Here is a 5,326-nt window from a genome sequence, read left to right on the forward strand (position 1 = left end):
CCCCCCCCCCCCCTACTTGTACATGATCAGTGGGAAAGAAGGAGAACTGCTCTCTGCTCCCCCTTCAACACTACCGCAGCCCAAGAAGTGTCGAGATTGAGCAGGAAAGGTGAGGGACAAACGTTATAAACAGAAATGTACTTGCTTAGTGTGTGTACTAGTTTAGCTCTTTAGTTTTGACCCTGGCGCACTGATCTAGCAGGGAGGAAACAAGACCGCGAAACAACAAGCAGGGGGACGGAAAATAACAAAACTGGCGTCACTGGGAGAATGCCAGGGGGAGATTTATAGGACAGTAAAAATGTGACCCACACTGACCACAGATGTTCTCGAGAACAACTTAGGTGGGGTGTAATGTGAGTGCAACATGCAATCTTTTGGCCGACGGCAGCTCCACTCCCACCTTCTCACTTCTCACTGTTCATGCTCTGTTGCCAGTCTGCCTCAATACACTAACATCCGTGAAGCCTCTGACTGCACGTGTGATATGTTGGTGATACGTGTGCACATTCATCAAAGTGATTCTACGGTTTCATCAAAGATTTATCAACTCTCCTGGATGTCAGGACTTAGATGTACAAATCGGTAATCCCACATCTATGAACTCTCCCTCCATCTCTCTCTCTCCATCTCTCTCTCTCTCTCAATCTAGAGATGTGATCCGCCCTTCCCTTCCCTGCTGCCTCTCGGTTTCAGGTTTCAAAGCATCCCGTCTCTCCTCACCCTCCCAGATTAGTCATCTAATGAGCAGCAGGGCTGATCAGGTGAATAATTGATGACGGGCGGCTAGAGAAAGGCATCGATCCGAGCCGGGCTGTGGCTCTAAATGGAGCAGGGATGGAGACACCTCAGGAGGATGAACAGGCGCAGGTACATCACTGTGGGCTGATTGGGATTCAGATTCATGAAGGGGATACGCATAAAGAGACGCCTCTGGAGGACATGGGCCTCTCAAAAACATGCATGAGATAACCGTTTAATGAAACTCAATCTCCACATTATGGAACAATGTTTGTTGCTTATACAGTTCTGTTAAATTATGGTTAGATTGTGCAATGTGGGGATAATCGTGCAGTGATTTATTATAATGGTCCAGAAACTTCAAGGGGAGCAAAGTGTGAGAATCATTAGGCTTGTGATGCCTCAGCTGGACTCTTTGTACACATTATGGTCGTTGATGCCGAGTGAGACGTCACCGACGGGAAATAAGGACCTCCGATACAACGGAGGTCCTATGACGCCAGTAGCATTGTTCATAAAATATGTGAAAAAGTGAAAATAGTGTCAACTGTTAAAGTGTCCATTATCAATATTTTTATGACGATAATTTATGAAATGACAATGTGAAAACTGTGACAGTGTCACTCATTTTGACGAACCTATAAGCGGATGATCACCTGATTGGACATGAGTGAGGGTTGTGCCAACAGTCCTCTACTTCTCTGTATTGCTAAACCACGCCCACCTTTGAGCTACCCAATCAAATCCGCAGAACAATTTGATTCAAATAACTTTCAAAATGAAACTTCGCCCATATATGTGGCTCAAAAACATTAAGAAGCTGAAGACGTTCTAAGTGGTGTTTCCCTGTGACTTGAAGACGTCAGGCTTTTCTAATACAGCGTTTGTAGGTAGCTGTAATTCATAGATGTTATTCAAGTATTTAGGAACCAGGAAATATAAAGACTACAAAATCCCAGATAGGGCGGGCAGAAGTGGGTCCAAAAATCACTGGTCTTTCACCCAGGAAACCGTAGTTTGTGCCGTGCATTAAACAAGTTTATTTAACTTCTGTACTTAACTCTTCTGAAGTTCTGTAGGCGACCGCTTGTCGAACCTCAGATTCAAGAGGAGCAGTGCGGATTCCGTCCCGGCCGTGGAACAGTGGACCAGCTCTTTACCCTCGCAAGACTACTGGAGGGGTTCTGGGAGTTTGCCCAACCAGTCTACATGTGCTTTGTGGACTTGGAGAAGGCTTTCGACCGGGTCCCTCGGGGGTTCTTGTGGGGGGTGCTGCGGGAGTATGGGGTGCCGGACCCATTACAACGGGCGATCCGGTCTCTGTACGACTGCAGTAGGAGCTGTGTCCGCATTCTCGGCAATAAGTCAGACACGTTCCCGGTGGGTGTTGGCCTCCGCCAGGGCTGCCCTTTGTCTCCAGTCCTGTTCGTGACTTTCACGGACAGGATATCTAGGCGCAGCCTGGGGGTGGAGAACGTTAGGTTCGGGGGCCTCGGGATCGCCTCTCTGCTATTTGCAGATGATGTGGTCCTGTTAGCCTCCTCGGATCGTGACCTCCAGCATTCACTGGGGCGGTTTGCAGCCGAGTGTGAAGCGGCAGGGATGAGAGTTAGCACCTCTAAATCTGAGGCCATGGTGCTCTGCCGGAAACCGGTGGATTGCTCCCTCCAGGTGGGGACGGAGTGCCTACCTCAAGCGAAGGAGTTCAAGTATCTCGGGGTCTTGTTCACGAGTGAGGGTAAGATGGAGCGGGAGATCGACAGACGGATCGGTGCAGCTGCAGCAGTAAAGCAGGCGCTGCACCGGACCGTCATGGTGAAGAGGGAGCTGAGCCGGAAGGCAAAGCTCTCAATTTACCACTCGGCCTACGTTCCTACCCTCACCTATGGTCACGAACTCTGGGTCGTGACCGAAAGGACAAGGTCGCGGCTACAAGCGGCCGAAATGAGCTTCCTCCGTATGGTGGCCGGGCTCAGCCTTAGAGATAGGGTAAGGAGCTCGGTCATCAGGAGGGAGCTTGGAGTCGAGCCGCTACTCCTTCGCGTCGAAAGGAGTCAGCTGAGGTGGTTCGTGCATCTAATTAGGATGCCTCCTGGACGCCTCCCACTGGAGGTTTTCCAGGCACGTCCAACTGGGAAGAGACCCCGGGGAAGACCCAGAACACACTGGAGGGATTACATCTCCCAGCTGGCCTGGGAACGCCTCGGGATCCCCCAGAATGAGCTGGAACATGTTGCCGGTGAGAGGGAGGTCTGGGTCGGCCTGCTTGACCTGCTGCCACCGCGACCCGATCCCGGATAAGCGGTGGAAAATGGATGGATGGATGGACTTAACTCTTCTGTAGTTATTAGAACCCAAACCACGATCTTTTCCTAAACCTAACCATGTAGTTTTGTAGCCTAAACCTGATCAAGTGTTTCACAATATTCTCCTAATAACCAAGTTGTATTGTTGCCTAACCTAAGACCAAAGTTTATTTTGAAGACTGTATGCATGTAACGAGCAGAAATTGATCCGTATTGCTGGACATGCAAATAGAAACCCACGAAAAATGAGGAGTAGCTTTTTCGTAAGATATACAAATCGTTGTATGAGGACACGATGAAGTATATCCACAAGGGGACAGATCAGGTCAAACAGTCACACAGAAATAACTTCCTTGTCGTTTCTCTATAAAACTTTCCGCTTTTTTTGTCCTCGTTCTACCTGTTTTTTATTATTCATAACATGTAGCCAATTTGGAATCTAATTATACTGAAGTCTTGCATGACGCAACATGACAAACTCCTAAAAGTCCGTCTGAATACATACTAGCAACAGTTACTCATCACGGCCAATGTCAGCCTAGATAACATGAAGGGTTGGATGGTAAAGTAAGACCCTTTAGGACAAAAACTTCCATATAAAGATCAGATTTTGTGTGCAGAGAGCAACTCAGTCGCTGGTTCATATCAAGTACCTTAACTAAACACACATCTTTCTCTCTTGTTCGTCCCATACTGGATCCAATAGTCTCTTCAGCATGAGAGGAGACGGTACAGCCAACTGCGCAAATCAAAAATATGCTTTTCATTTGTAGAAGACTTGTTTCTGCCAAAGGAGCAAGCTCCAACTTCCTACCTTCCAGTGCTCACATGGAACAATGAGATCGAGATGGGATCTTGTTGCATCTGTCCTGATTTAGAAATAAAAGATTTTTCTTTCCAAGATCGGACATGTAAGCACTGAGACTACATGGCCTACAAGACAAGCTTAATCAGTGTGTGCAATGTCAGGAAAAGTAAGCAGCTGAAGGTTGTAAAGGGTTTTAACTTCCAACCCACCACGCGTTTCATTCTGCAGGAAGAGCAATAGAACTCGGCGCTCAACCCTACACTGTGTATGTTGGACACCTTATTCTGATATGGAGCTGATGGACAGCGTGTTGGTGACATTGCTCCGAGTGTGCCCGCCTCTGCACTTCCATGTCGCTTCGGTGGGGAATCCACTCCGGGGTGCTGCTCATTGCCTTTTGGGTCCAGATGGTCAAGAGCTCCCAGTGTTCAGCGGGGTAGGCGCCGTTTGCCCCAAGGGGGACTCCTGCCATCTGTTCCAATCCTCTCCTCTCTTCTCAGATAACTCTCCGACTCTCAATCCGCTCGATGTAATAATAAATAATAATGCATTCTATTTGTAACGCACTTTTCATTAAAAAAATCTCAGAGTGCCACAGAGCCAGTACATAGTAAAAAACATAGTAAAAAAACATAGTTAAAACATAGTTAAAACAAACTATAATAAAATAACTAGTAAGCATAAAAAAAACATTGAATGAACAGAAACACAAAAGAAATAACTGACAGTGATTTAGGTCAGAAACGCCTTCCTGAAAGAGACCAGTGTCTGTGTTGCCCTTAGGTGGTCAGGGAGACTGTTCCATAGGCGTGGAGCTGCCGAGCCAAAGGCCCGGTCGCCCATGGTGCGGAGCTTGGTGTTGGGGACCCGGAGGAGCGAGCTGTTTGATGATCTGAGGGTGCGGGTGGAGATTTGGGGAGTGATGAGTTGTAAAAGGCTCCGGATCATTCGGGATGGTCTGATTCTGCCCCATTCCATGTTTCTCCTTGAATGGTGGGCGAATAAAATCAGCTCACTTCGAGATCTAAACATCGGCACCAGGAGCTGATGAAAAAATGTGTCTGTCTTTATTCTGTCAAGATGGGTCTATTTTACCTCTGTCCTGTCCTCATTCCTTTTCTATCAGCTTCTATTTCTGCTACTTGTGTGTGTGTGTGTGTGTGTGTGTGTGTGTGTGTGTGTGTGTGTGTGTGTGTGTGTCCGGCATAATTCTAACGAGGCAGAGAGCATCTTTCTGGAGTCATCTTAGCTCCAGGGAATGTGGCAAGATAACGGGATGCTAATGCCGCCCTTCGCCTTTGGGGAATTACGTCTGCCTGAGCAGTAACCTACATTTACCAAGCAGTCTTACACATAAGGTTAATGACTCAGGCCTGCTGGAAGACGAATGGACCCTTCACATCAGCATACACACAGATACAACAATCGGCAAAGCAATCATACCAGACACGCACGCACGCACACACTCACA

Source organism: Anarrhichthys ocellatus, unplaced genomic scaffold, assembly GCF_004355925.1.
Source record: "Anarrhichthys ocellatus isolate YVR2014 unplaced genomic scaffold, GSC_Weel_1.0 scaffold115, whole genome shotgun sequence".
Classification (NCBI taxonomy): Eukaryota; Metazoa; Chordata; class Actinopteri; order Perciformes; family Anarhichadidae; genus Anarrhichthys; species Anarrhichthys ocellatus.